We start from the raw sequence: 15,502 nt of genomic DNA on the forward strand, positions 1-15,502 counted from the left end.
CTTGCAAAAATGGAAGGAACACAAGATGTTGAGGAGATGACCAGCGAGAAGTGACGCGTACGCGTCAGTGACGCGACCGCGTGGAAGAAAGGAATCCGCAGTGACGCGGCTGCATGGCTCATGCGACCGCGCAGATTGGAAAAGCACAAGTGACGCGGAAGCGTGGACGACGTGAACGCGTGGCAGGAAAAAACGCGAATGATGGGTCCGCATGGATGACGCGATCGCGTGACATGCGCGATCTGCAGAATTACAAAAGTCGCTGGCTGAGATTCTGGGCCGCATTTCAAACCAGTTTTTCCACCCAAAAACACATGTGGTTAAAGTCAGGGAACTTGCAGAGACTCATCAGGCTCTAATAATTCCCAATTTTAGTTTTAGATGTAGTTTTTAGAGAGAGAGGTTCTCTCCTCTCTCTTAGGATTTAGGATTAGGATTATTTCTTCGTACCAGGTTCAATAATTTATGTTTCTCTTCTACTTTTATTTACTCTGATATTTTTATTTGTGTTTAGTTGATGTTGCCCAATTGGCTGATGATATTGTCCATGTTAAAATTGACATTTTTATTTAATATAATTTGAGGTTTTTCAGACTTATATGTTATGGATGCTTTGGTTCTATCCAAATTATTTTTATTCAAGTAGATTTTATTCCCTTTTGGCTTTGGTTGATTAATTGGTAACTCTTGAGTTATCAACTCATTGTTGATTGAAAATTGGAATTCTTCAAGAATTAATTTGAGATCCAATAACTCTAACTTTTCCCAAGGAAAGACTGGGACTTGAGGATTCGAATGAATTCATTCACGTAACTTACCTTCATAGTTAGAGGTTAACAAAGTGGGAGAAAAATCCAATTCTCATCACAATTGATAAGGATAACTAGGATAGGACTTCCAGTTCTCATATCTTGCCAAGAGTTTATTTTATAATTATTAATTTATTTTCCTTTATGTCTGTGCCCATTGCCCAAATTCCAAAATCCCCAATTTACAAAGCTCATAACCAATAATAAGAACACCTCCCTGCAATTCCTTGAGAAGACGACCCGAGGTTTAAATACTTCGGTTATCAATTTATTTAGGGGTTTGTCACTTGTGACAACCAAAACGTTTGTACAAAGGGATTTCTGTTGGTTTAGAATCTATACTTACAATGCGACTTTATAAAATTCTTTACTAGCAAAAATCCTAATTGATAAACCACTATTTTATGGTTTATATTGTATTAAATTGAGTGGTTTTATCAAGCTTTTCAGCTACTTATTCATATGATTTGCATGATTTTACAATTCCTTCCTAGTTTAGTTCTATGATTTAAAACATGCTTCTTTGGTCTTAATTTAGCTAATCTTAATCCTCTCCTATTACCATTCGATGCCTTGATCTGTGTGTTAAGTGTTTCAGGCTTCATAGGGCAGGAATGGCTTAGAGAATAAAGAGGAAGCGTGCAAAAATGGAAGGAACACAGGGAATTGAGGAGATGACCAGCGAGAAGTCACGCGGTCGCATGGCTCACGCGACCGCGTAAAATGGAAAAAATCAGAGTGACGCGATCGCATACCTGACGCGACCGCGCGGATTGGAAAAGCACAAGTGACGCGGAAGCGTGGACGACGTGAACGTGTGCCAGGGAAAAATGCAAATGACGCGTCTGCATGGATGACGCGATCGCATGACGTGCGCGATCTGCAGAATTACAAAAGTCGCTGGCAGAGATTCTGGGCCGCATTTCAACCCAGTTTTCGGCCCAAAAACACAGATTAAAGTCAGGGAACTTGCAGACACTTGAAATGATGCTCTCATAATTCACAATTTTAGGTTTTAGATGTAGTTTTTAGAGAGAGAGGTTCTCTCCTCTCTCTTAGGATTAGGATTAGGATTTTTAGAACTTAGGAATATTTTTATCTCATCTTTTTATCAGGTTCAATATCTTTTTATTTCGACTTCTCTTAATTGTTGATCATTGATGTTGCTTATTTGGCTTATGACTCTTTATATTTGGATTGATTTTATTTTATTAATACAATTGAGATATTTCAGACTTATATGTTACTGATGCTTGGTGTCTATCCAAATTATTTTCATTCAAGTAGATTTTATTCCCTTTTAGCTTTGGTTGATTAATTGGTGACTCTTGAGTTTTCAAACTCATTGTTGACTGAAGATTAGAATTCTTCAAGAATTAATTCGAGTTCCAATAACTCTAACTTTTCCCAAGGAAAGACTGGGACTTGAGGATTCGAATTAATTCATTCACTTAACTTACCTTCATAGTTAGAGGTTAACAAAGTGGGAGAAAAAGCCAATTCTCATCACAATTGATAAGGATAGTTAGGATAGGACTTTCGAATTTTCATACTCTGCCAATAGTTTATTTTACAGTTATTATTATTTTATTTTAAGTGTCATTCAACATACCTTTTACCTTAATCCAAAACCCCAAACACACTTTTGCATAACCAATAATAAGAACATACCTCTCTGCAATTCCTTGAGAAGACGACCCGAGGTTTAATTACTTCGGTTATCAATTTATTTAGGGGTTTGTTACTTGTGATAACCAAAACGTTTGCACGAAGGGATTTCTGTTGGTTTAGAATCTATATCTACAACGCGACTATTTTTATAAAATTCTTTACTAGCAAAAATCTTAACGTCAAAATGGCGCCGTTGCCGGGGAATTGCAAACGTGTGCCTTATTATTGGTTATTGTAAATATTTTTCAAAAAAAAATATTTTTCTTTTACTTGTTTATTTGTTTCTTCTTTTTACCCTTATTTCTGATAACTACTATGAATTCTCACCCCTCTCGCTTTGAGTTTAGTTCTCATTTTGTTGCAAGGAATGGAAACTATAACAGGAATATGCATCAAGGTCAAAGCAATCAAAGATGGACGGAGCCAAGAGGATCTGATTAACCCTTTAGGCAACAACGCCCTCCTAGATATAATGGACAACGACCATTCTACAATGCATACCCAGCTGAAAGATATGGTGGACAACCTTGTAACTACCAACAAGCCTCACCCCGTGCCTATAGACCATCCTCACAACATAACCTTGAACCACCACACTCACAAGCCCCTTTCCACCATTCACCTCCATATGACCCCAATCCTTATTCATCACACTAACCACCATATGAACCATACCAAGAACCACCACCTCCACATGCACCATATCTATATCTATCAATCCAAGAGCCTTATGGTCCTACCTATGATACCCAAGCAGAACAAAAATCAACGGATCGTCTCAAGGAAACAATGGATCAATTTCAGGCAACCCTTCACCAATTAAACCAAGCGATAAATCAATTAGCTTTCCGACATTCGGACACTCAAGGAACTCCCATGGCTTCATGTGGACAATCTAATGAAGAACGCAGCACGAAGGAGATACTAGAAACTCCAGTGGACAGTACGGAATATGACTTTGTACTGGAACAAGTGGAAGAAGCTGTAATTATCAAAAAAGAAGAATTGGTTGAAGACTTAGGAGATGCTGAACCTCCATGGGAAAGTCAAGACATAGAGCCTCCTTCCAAGACAGTTGCATTTGATGTTGAGGAGGGTGTACAACCTCCAAGGCATGTCATGATTAAGGACTTGGAAGAGGTCGATCAAGAGATGGATTCAATCATTGATGAATTCTTATCTACATTTGAATCCTCTTCCATTGGACTTGATATGGAGTTTAAAGAAGATGAAACACAACATCCCATGCCCTTGGTGAACAATGAAGAAGAGATTAAATTGGAAGAAATTCACCAAAAGGAAGAGGTTGATATTGAAGATTACAAAGAGGTGGAAGATGTCGAAGAAGAGCACAAGGGAGTGGAGCTTGCACGTTCATTAGAAACACCTCCCTCTAAGTTGCCATCATCCTTCACAACATTCAAGTGGGTAAAATTCGTATCCCTTAGCTTTCTAATTCCACTTGAATATGGGCTACTGGAGACGGATGGTCAACTTAGAGCTCTTTGTGGCATAAAGAGTAAGAGGAAGAAGGTCAGTGGTGAGCATTGTCCTGCAAGGTTCATTATGGTTGGAGGCTCAAAATTTAAACACAAAGGTTGGTGTAAAACTCAACTGAATGGGTCTAGGAAGTTGTTTGGACACTTCAGTGAGAATTCTAAAGCTGAACCACCCAGATGGAATCATGATAATCAACTTGAAGACGGGTGTAGAAACAAGATTTGGGATCCCGGAAGATATTGGATTTGCAAACATTGGTGGAGATTCCTGGATCAGTACAAGCATAAGCCACCATGACAAGGAGCTTGCCAAATGTCCAACTTAAGGACTTTAACTAAAAGTGCTAGGTGGGAGACAACCCACCATGGTATGATCGTCCCTTTTCAGTTTTAATTCTAGTATGTTTTATTTGTTTTTGAAATTTTATTGAACCTGAAATCATGCATAGCATTCATATTAAGCATTGCATTCTGCATATTGCATAAAAAAAAACGCCACGCGACGCGACTGCATCAGCGACGTGTCCGCGTCGCAAGGAGAGGGGAGAAAATAATAATGAACAGAGAGTCACGTTGGAGTGTGGCTGGAGGCGTGCCAGTGGCACAAATCGTCCCACGCGACCGCGTCGCTGACGCATCCGCGTCACATGGGAATAATGGCCTCCCACGCGGCCGCGTGCCCTGGTTTTCGACGTAAAAAGGGTGCATAACAAATTATTGTGCGAGAGTGGTGCTGGATTGGTGCTGAACGCACAATTCTACCCACGCGGATGCATGGCTCACGCATCCACGTCATTCCCTTCTAAAAGCCCGCACGCGATCGCGTCACCCCAAATTTGGCAAATAAAATAATTTGAATAGAGAGTTGTGCAGGCGCGAGGCCGCACTCACGCCAGAAGCATAACATGTGTCACTGATGAGCGGATAATTTATACGCTTTTTGGCATTGTTTTTAGGTAGTTTTTAGTGAGTTCAAGCTACTTTTAGGGATGTTTTCATTAGTTTTTATGTTAAATTCACATTTCTGGACTTTACTATGAGTTTGTGTGTTTTTCTGTGATTTCAGGTAATTTCTGGCTGAAATTGAGGGACTTGAGCAAAACTCTGAAAAGGAGGCTGACAAAGGACTGCTGATGCTGTTGGAATCTGACCTCCCTGCACTCAAAATGGATTTTCTGGAGCTACAGAACTTCAAATGGCGCGCTTTCAACTGTGTTAGAAAGTAGACATCCAGAGCTTTCCAGCAATATATAATAGTCCATACTTTATTCGGGAATTAATGACGTAAAGTTGTGTTCAACGCCAAGTACATGCTGCTGTCTGGAGTTAAACGCCAGAAACACGTCATAACTCGGAGTTGAACGCCCAAAACACGTTACAACTTGGCGTTCAACTCCAATAAAAGCCTCAGCTCGTGGATAGACCAAGCTCAGCCCAAACATACACCAAGTGGGCCCCGGAAGTGGATTTATGCATCAATTACTTACTCATGTAAACCCTAGTAGATAGTTTATTATAAATAGGACTTTTTACTAGTGTATTAGATATCTCTGGACGCCTAGTCCTTAGACCATGGGCGCTGGCCATTCGGCCATGCCTGAACCTTTCACTTATGTATTTTCAACGGTGGAGTTTCTACACACCATAGATTAAGGGTGTGGAGCTCTGCTGTACCTCAAGTTTCAATACAATTACCATTACTTTCTATTCAATTTTCTTTTATTCTTATTCCAAGATATACGTTGCACTTCAACTTGATGAATGTGATGATCCGTGACACTCATCATCATTCTCACCTATGAACGCGCGTGACTGACAACCACTTCCGTTCTACTTTAGGCCGGGTGCATATCTCTTAGATTCCCCAACAGAATCTTCGTGGTATAAGCTAGATAGATGGCGGCATTCATGGGGATCCGGAAAGTCTAACCTTGTCTGTGGTATTCCGAGTAGGATCCCGGTATTGAATGACTGTGACGAGCTTCAAACTCCTGAAGGCTGGGCGTTAGTGACAGACGCAAAAGAATCAAGGGATTCTATTCCAACCTGATTGAGAACCGACAGATGATTAGCCGTGCTGTGACAGAGCATTTGGACCGTTTTCACTGAGAGGATGGGATGTAGCCATCGGCAAGGGTGATGCCTCCAGACGATTAGCCATGCAGTGACAGCGCATAGGACCATTTTCCCGAGAGGATGAAAAGTAGCCATTGACGACGGTGATGCCTTACATACAGCTTGCCATGGAAAGGAGTAAGAAGGATTGGATGAAAGCAATAGGAAAACAGAGATTCGAGAGGATTCTAGCATCTCCACACGCCTATCTGAAACCTCCACTATTGATTTACATAAGTATTTCTATCCTATTTTATTTTCCGTTTATTATTAATTTTCGAACTCATCATAAACCAATTTAATCTGCCTAACTAAGATTTACAAGGTTACCATAGCTTGCTTCATACCAGCAATCTCTGTGGGATCGACCCTTACTCACGTAAGGTATTACTTGGATGACCCAGTACACTTGCTGGTTAAGTTGAACGGAGTTATGATCACATCAGGGATTATTAAGATCCCAATTCATCACACCATGATCTCTTTGGGGTATTTTTGATTTCATACAAATACAAAGAGACCAACTTTGAGGATCACAATTTCGTCCGCCAAGTTTTTGGCGCCGTTGCCGGGGATTGTTCGAGTATAGACAACTGACGGTTCATCTTGTTGCTCAGATTAGGTAATTTTCTTTTTATTTTCTTTTCAAAAATCTTTCAAAAATTTTCTTTTATTTTTCGTTTTTCCAAACTTTATTTTCGAAAAAAATTAATAAAAATCCAAAAAAATTAATAAAATCATAAAAATAAAAAATATTTTGTGTTTCTTGTTTGAGTCTTGAGTCAATTTTTAAGTTTGGTGTCAATTGCATGTTTTTAAAATTTATGCATTATTTTTTTTTCGAAAATTTCATGCATTCATAGTGTTCTTCATGATCTTCAAGTTGTTCTTGGTAAGTCTTCTTGTTTGATCTTGATGTTTTCTTGTTTTGTGTTGTTTGTTGTTTTTCATGTGCATCTTTCGTTTGTTAGAGTCCATGCATTAAAGATTTCTAAGTTTGGTGTCTTGCATGTTTTCTTTGCATCAAACATTTTTCAAAATTATGTTCTTGATGTTCATCATGATCTTCAAAGTGTTCTTGGTGTTCATCTTGAGATTCATAGTGTTCTTGCATGCATCTTGTGTTTTGATCCAAAATTTTTATGTTTTGGGTCATATTTGTGTTTTTCTCTTTCATCATTAAAAATTCAAAAATAAAAAAAATATCTTTTCCTTATTTCTCTCCAAATTTTCGAAATTTTGGGTTGACTTGGTCAAAAATTTTTAAAATTAATTGTTTCTTACAAGTCAAGTCAAACTTTCAATTTTAAAAATCTTATCTTTTTTTAAAATCTTTTTCAAAAATCATATCTTTTTCATTTTTTATTATTTTTGAAAAATTCCAAAAATCTTTTTCAAAATATTTTCAAAATATTTTTCTTATCTTTATATCTAATTTTCGAAAATTAGCTAACAAGTAATGTGATTGATTCAAAAATTTGAAGTTTGTTACTTTCTTGTTAAAAAAGGTTCAATCTTTAAGTTCTAGAATCTTATCTTGTAGTTTCTTGTTAGTGAAGTAAGTAATTTTAAATTTAAAAATTAAAATCTTTTTTATCTTTTCTATCTTATCTTTTTATCTTATCTTTTTATCATATCTTTTTCAAAATTTTATCTTTTTCAAAAATTTAATTTCAAATATCTTATCTAACTTCTTATCTTCCTATCTTTTCAAATTTTGATTTTAATATCTTTTTCAACTAACTATTTGACTCTTTGTTTATTTCTTATCTTTTTCAAAACCACCTAACTACCTTTCCCTCTCTAATTTTCGAAAATATCTCACCTCTTTTTCAAAAATTCTTTTTGTTCTAAATTTTAATTTTAATTATATCTTATATTTAATTTTCAAAAATTACTAACCCCTTTTTAAAATTATTTTCGAATTTTCTATCCCTTCTCACTTATTCTATTTAATTATTTAATTACTAACACTTCTCTTCACCTCTCTCCATCTAAATATCCGAACCCACTCTTCTACATTCTTTTTCCCTTTCTTTTTCTACTAACATAAAGGAATCTCTATACTGTGACATAGAGGGTTCCTCTTTCTTTTCTTGTTTTCTTCTCTTTCATATGAGCAGGAACAAGGAAAAAGGTACTCTTGTTGAAATTGATCCTGAACCTGAAAGGACTTTGAAGAGGAAACTAAAAGAAGCTAAATTACAACAATCCATAAGTAACCTTTCAGAAATTTTTGAACAAGAGAAGGAGATGGTAGCCGAACTCAATAATGATAATGCAAGAAGGATGCTTGGTGACTTTACCAAACCTACGTCCAAATTTGATGGAAGAAGCATCTCCATTCCTGCCATTGGAGCAAACAATTTTGAGCTGAAACCTCAGCTAGTTGCTTTAATGCAACAGAACTGCAAGTTTTATGGACTTCCATCTGAAGACCCTTACCATATTTTAACTGAGTTCTTGCAGATTTGTGAGACTGTAAAGACGAATGGAGTTGATCCTGAAGTCTACAGACTCATGCTTTTCCCTTTTGCTGTAAGAGACAGAGCTAGAATATGGTTGGATTCACAACCTAAGGATAGCCTGAACTCTTGGGATAAGCTGGTCACTGCCTTCTTGGATAAATTCTTTCCTCCTCAAAAGCTGAGCAAGCTTAGAGTGGATGTTCAGACCTTCAAACAAAAAGATGGTGAATTCCTCTATGAAGCTTGGGAAAGATACAAGCAGTTAACCAAAAGGTGTCCATCTGACATGTTTTCAGAATGGACCATATTAGATATATTCTATTATGGTCTATCTGAATTTTTGAAAATGTCATTGGACCATTCTGCAGGTGGATCTATTCACCTAAAGAAAACACCTGCAGAAGCTCAAGAACTCATTGACATGGTTGCAAATAACCAATTCATGTACACTTCTGAGAGGAATTTCGTGAATAATGGGACGCCTCAGAGGAAGGGAGTTCTTGAAATTGATGCTCTGAATGCCATATTGGCTCAGAACAAAGTGTTGACTCAGCAAGTCAACATGATTTCTCAAAGTCTGAATGGATGGCAAAATGCATCCAACAGTACTAAAAAGGCAGCTTCTGAAGAAGCTTATGATCCTGAGAACCCTGCAATAGCAGAGGTTAATTACATGGGTGAACCTTATGAAATCACCTATAATTCATCATGGAGAAATCATCCAAATTTCTCATGGAAGGATCAACAAAAGCCTCAACAAGGCTTTAACAATGGTGGACGCAATAGGCTGAGCAATAGCAAGCCTTTTCCATCATCTTCTCAGCAAAAGACAGAGAATTTTGAACAAAGCACTTCCAATTTAGCCAATCTAGTCTCTGATCTGTCAAAAGCCACTTTCAATTTCATGAGTGAAACAAGATCCTCCATCAGAAATCTGGAGGCACAAGTGGGGCAGCTGAGTAAGAAAGTCATTGAAACTCCTCCCAGTATTCTCCCAAGCAATACAGAAGAGAATCCAAAAGGAGAGTGCAAGGCCATTAATGTAATCAATATGGCCGAATGCACAAGGGAGGAGGAGGACAAAAATCCTAGTGAGGAAGACCTCCTGGGACGTCTCTCAAGCAAGAAGGAGTTTCCTATTAAGGATCCAAAGGAATCTGAGGCTCATATAGAGACCATAGAGATTCCATTAAATCTCCTTCTGCCATTCATGAGCTCTGAAGACTATTCTTCCTCTGAAGAGGATGAAGATGTGACTGGAGAGCAAGTTGCTCAATATTTAGGAGCTATCATGAAGCTGAATGCCAAGTTGTTTGGTAATGAGACTTGGGAAAGTGAACCTCCCTTGCTCATTAATGAACTAGATACTTGGATTCAGCAAATTTTACCTCAAAAGAGACAAGATCCTGGCAAGTTCTTAATACCTTGTACCATAGGCACCATGACCTTTGAAAAAGCTCTGTGTGATCTGGGGTCAGGGATAAATCTTATGCCACTCTCTGTAATGGAGAAGCTGGAGATCATTGAGGTACAACCTGCCTTGTTCTCATTACAATTGGCAGACAAGTCATTGAGACAAGCTTATGGAATAGTAGAGGACGTGTTAGTAAAGGTTGAAGGCCTTTACATCCCTGCTGATTTCATAATCTTAGACACTAGGAAGGAAGAGGATGATTGCAGCATCCTTGGAAGACCTTTCCTAGCCACAGCAGGAGCTGTGATAGATGTCAACAGAGGTAAATTAGTCCTTCAATTGAATGGGGACTACCTTGTGTTTAAGGCACATGTCCATCCCTCTGTGACAAAAGAGAGTAAGCATGAAGAGCTTCTCTCAGTTTAGAGTCAAGAAGAGCCCCCACAGTCAAACTCTAAGTTTGGTGTTGGGAGGCCACAACCAAACACTAAGTTTGGTGTTAAGACCCCATATCCAAACTCTAAGTTTGGTGTTGGGACTATACAACATTGACCTGATCACCTTGTGGCTCCATGAGAGCCCACTGTCAAGCTATTGACATTAAAGAAGCGCTTGTTGGGAGGCAACCCAATTTTATTTATCTAATTTTTATTTTATTTTATTTTATTGTTATTTTGTGTTTTATTAGATACATGATCATGTGGAGTCACGAAAAAAATATAAAAATTAAAAACAGAATCAAAAACAGCAGAAGAAAAATCACACCCTGGAGGAAGGACAGACTGGCGTTCAAAGCCAATAAGGAGCATCTGGCTGGCGTTCAACGCCAGAACAGAGCATGAATCTGGCGCTGAATGCCAGAAACAAGCAACATTCTGGCGTTTGAACGCCAGGAATGTGCCTTGAGAAAAGCTGGCGCTAAACGCCAGTAACAAGCATGGAACTGGCGTTCAACGCCAGAAACATGCTACATATGGGCGTTGAACGCCCAGAACATGCTACATATGGGCGTTGAACGCCCAGAACATGCTTCACATGGGCGTTGAACGCCCAGAACATGCTTCACATGGGCGTTGAACGCCCAGAACATGCATCACCTTGGCGTTTAATCGCCAGAATGGTATGCAAAGGCATTTTACATGCCTATTTGGTGCAGGGATGGAATTCCTTGACACCTCAGGATCTGTGGACCCCACAGGATCACCTCAGGATCTGTGGACCCCACAGGATCCCCACCTAATATATTCCCACCTTACCTCCTAATCCTATTACACTCTCCCCCATGTCACACTTCCCAACAACTTCAATCTCTGAATCTCTCTTCCCAAATAAACACTCTTTCCCAAAACCCTTCACCAATCACATCCATCCACTTTTCTCCATAAACCACACCTACCTTCAAAATTCAAAAACACTTTCCCACCCGAACCCACCCTAAATGGCCGAACCTACCCTCTCCCCTTTCCTTATATAAACCACTCCATTCCACTTCATTTTCACACAACACAACACCCTCTTCTATACCTTGGCCGAAACCCACGCTCCACCTTCTCCTCAATATTTTCTTCTTCTTCTTCTTCTTCTTCTTCTCTTCTTTCTTCTCTTGCTCGAGGGCGAGCAATATTTTAAGTTTAGTGTGGGTAAAAGCATAAGCTTTTTTTTGTTTTTCCATTACCATCAATGGCACCTAAGGCCGGAGAATCCTCTAGAAAAGGAAAAGGGAAGACAAAAGCTTCCACCTCCGAGTCATGGGAGATGGAAAGATTCATCTCCAAAAGCCATCAAGACCACTTCTATGATGTTGTGGCAAAGAAGAAGGTGATCCTTGAGGTCCCTTTCAAGCTCAAGAAAAAAGAGTATCCGAAAATCCGACATGAGATCCGAAGAAGAGGTTGGGAAGTCCTAACCAACCCCATGCAACAAGTCGGAATCTTAATGGTTCAAGAGTTCTATGCCAATGCATGGATCACTAGGAACCATGATCAAAGTATGAACCCGAGTCCAAAGAATTATCTCACAATGGTTCGGGGGAAATACTTAGATTTTAGTCCGGAAAATGTAAGGTTGGCGTTCCACTTGCCCATGATGCAAGAAGATGTACGCCCCTACACTAGAAGGGTCAACTTTAATCAAAGGTTAGACCAAGTCCTTATGGACATATGTGTGGAAGGAGCTCAATGGAAAAGAGACTCCAAAGGCAAGCCAGTTCAACTAAGAAGACTGGACCTCAAGCCTGTGGCTAGAGGATGGTTGGAGTTCATTCAACGCTCCATCATTCCCACTAGCAACCGATCTGAAGTTACTGTGGATTGGGCCATCATGATTCATAGCATCATGATTGGAGAGGAAGTAGAAGTTCATGAAGTCATCTCCAATGAATTCTACAAAATAGCCGAAAATCCCTCCACCATGGCAAGGCTAGCTTTTCCTCACCTTATTTGCCATCTATGTTACTCAGCTGGAGTTATCATAGAAGGAGACATCTCCATTGAAGAGGATAAGCCCATCACCAAGAAGAGGATGGAGCAAGCAAGAGAGACCCTCCACGGATCTCAAGAGATGCATGAGGAAGCTCATCATCAAGAAATCCCTGAGATGCCTCAAGGGATGCACTTTCCTCCCAACAACTATTGGGAACAACTCAACACTTCCTTAGAAGATTTGAACCACAATGTGGAACAATTAAGGGTGGAACATCATGAGCACTCCATCATTCTCCATGAAATAAGAGAAGATCAAAGAGCAATGAGGGAGGAGCAACAAAGGCAAGGAAGGGACATAGAAGAGCTTAAGGACATTGTTGGTCCTTCAAGAAGAAGACGCCACTAAGGTGGATTCATTCCTTGTTCTTATTTCTTTCTGTTTTTCGGTTTCTATGTTATGTTTATCTATATTTTGTGTCTCTACTTCATGATCATTAGTATATAGTAACCATGTCTTAAAGCTATGAATAAAATCCATTAATCCTTCACCTCTCTTAAATGAAATATGCTTTAATTCAAAAGAACAAGAAGTACATGAATTTCGAATTTATCCTTGAATTTAGTTTAATTATATGGATGTGGTGACAATACTTTTTGTTTTCTGAATGAATGCTTAAACAGTGCATATTTTTGATCTTGTTGTTTATGAATGTTAAAACTGTTGGCTCTTGAAAGAATGATGAACAAAGAGAAATGTTATTGATAATCTGAAAAATCATGAAATTGATTCTTGAAGCAAGAAAAAGCAGTGAAAAAGAAGAAGCTTGCGAAAAAAAAATGGCGAAAAAAATAGAAAGAAAAAGAAAAAGCAAGCAGAAAAAGCCAATAGCCCTTAAAAACCAAAAGGCAAGGGTGAAAAGGATCCAAGGCTTTGAGCATCAATGGATAGGAGGGCCCAAGGAAATAAAATCCAGGCCTAAGCGGCTAAATCAAGCTGTCCCTAACCATGTGCTTGTGTCATGAAGGTCCAAGTGAAAAGCTTGAGACTGAGTGGTTAAAGTCGTGATCCAAAACAAAAAGAGTGTGCTTAAGAGCTCTGGACACCTCTAACTGGGGACTTTAGCAAAGCTAAGTCATAATCTGAAAAGGTTCACCCAGTTATGTGTCTGTGGCATTTATGTATCTGGTGGTAATACTGGAAAACAAAATGCTTAGGGCCACGGCCAAGACTCATAAGTAGCTGTGTTTAAGAATCAACATGCTTAACTAGGAAAGTCAATAACACTATCCGAAATTCTAAGTTCCTAGAGAAGCTAATCATTCTAAATTTCAAAGGAAAAAGTGGGATGCCAAAACTGTTCAGAAGCAAAAAGCTACAAGTCCCGCTCATCTAATTAGAATTAATATTCATTGATATTTTGGAATTTACAGTATATTCTCTTCTTTTTATCCTAATTGATTTTCAGTTGCTTGGGGACAAGCAACAATTTACAGTACAATCATTCTTTTTATACGCTTTTTGGCATTGTTTTTAGGTAGTTTTTAGTGAGTTCAAGCTACTTTTAGGGATGTTTTCATTAGTTTTTATGTTAAATTCACATTTCTGGACTTTACTATGAGTTTGTGTGTTTTTCTGTGATTTCAGGTAATTTCTGGCTGAAATTGAGGGACTTGAGCAAAACTCTGAAAAGGAGGCTGACAAAGGACTGCTGATGTTGTTAGAATCTGACCTCCCTGCACTCAAAATATATTTTCTAGAGCTACAGAACTCCAAATGGCGCACTCTCAACGGCATTGGAAAGTAGACATCCAGAGCTTTCCAGCAATATATAAAAGTCTATACTTTTTTCGGGAATTGACGACGTAAAGTGGCGTTCAACGCCAAGTACATGCTGCTGTCTGGAGTTAAACGCCAGAAACACGTCATAACCCGGAGTTGAACGCCCAAAACACGTTACAACTTGGCGTTCAACTCCAATAAAAGCCTCAGCTCGTGGATAGACCAAGCTCAGCCCAAACATACACCAAGTGGGCCCCGGAAGTGGATTTATGCATCAATTACTTACTCTTGTAAACCCTAGTAGCTAGTTTATTATAAATAGGACTTTTTACTAGTGTATTAGATATCTCTGGATGCCTAGTCCTTAGACCATGGGGGCTGGCCATTCGGCCATGCCTGAACCTTTCACTTATGTATTTTCAACGGTGGAGTTTCTACACACCATAGATTAAGGGTGTGGAGTTCTGCTGTACCTCAAGTTTCAATACAATTACCATTACTTTCTATTCAATTTTCTTTTATTCTGATTCCAAGATATACATTGCACTTCAACTTGATGAATGTGATGATCCGTGACACTCATCATCATTCTCACCTATGAACGCGCGTGACTGACAACCACTTCCGTTCTACTTTAGGCCGAGCACATATCTCTTAGATTCCCCAACAGAATCTTCGTGGTATAAGCTAGATAGATGGCGGCATTCATGGGGATCCGGAAAGTCTAACCTTGTCTGTGGTATTCCGAGTAAGATCCCGAGAATCCGGAAAGTCTAACCTTGTCTGTGGTATTCCGAGTAGGATTCCGGTATTGAATGACTGTGACGAGCTTCAAACTCCTGAAGGCTGGGCATTAGTGACAGACGCAAAAGAATCAAGGGATTCTATTCCAACCTAATTGAGAACCGACAGATGATTAGCCGTGCTGTGGCAGAGCATTTGGACTATTTTCACTGAGAGGATGGGATGTAGCCATCGGCAAGGGTGATGCCTCCAGACGATTAGCCATGCAGTGACAGCGCATAGGTCCATTTTCCCGAGAGGATGAAAAGTAGCCATTGACGACGGTGATGCCTTACATACAGCTTGCCATGGAAAGGAGTAAGAAGGATTGGATGAAAGCAATAGGAAAACAGAGATTCGAGAGGATTCTAGCATCTCCACACGCCTATCTGAAACCCCTACTATTGATTTACATAAGTATTTCTATCCTATTTTATTTTTCGTTTATTATTAATTTTCGAACTCATCATAAACCAATTTAATCTGCCTAACTGAGATTTACAAGGTTACCATAGCTTGCTTCATACCAGCAATCTCTGT

General features: G+C 39.1%; 1 non-coding gene across 1 annotated transcript; it reads right to left on the minus strand.

The window, feature by feature from the left end:
• Window positions 1-8,746: 8,746 nt before the first annotated feature.
• On the minus strand, window positions 8,747-8,850 carry LOC130977514 (small nucleolar RNA R71). The gene has a single exon (XR_009085203.1). It is a non-coding gene; the product is annotated as a small nucleolar RNA R71 (small nucleolar RNA).
• Between the last annotated feature and the right edge of the window lie 6,652 nt (window positions 8,851-15,502).

Source organism: Arachis stenosperma, chromosome 4 (genome assembly GCF_014773155.1).
Source record: "Arachis stenosperma cultivar V10309 chromosome 4, arast.V10309.gnm1.PFL2, whole genome shotgun sequence".
Classification (NCBI taxonomy): Eukaryota; Viridiplantae; Streptophyta; class Magnoliopsida; order Fabales; family Fabaceae; genus Arachis; species Arachis stenosperma.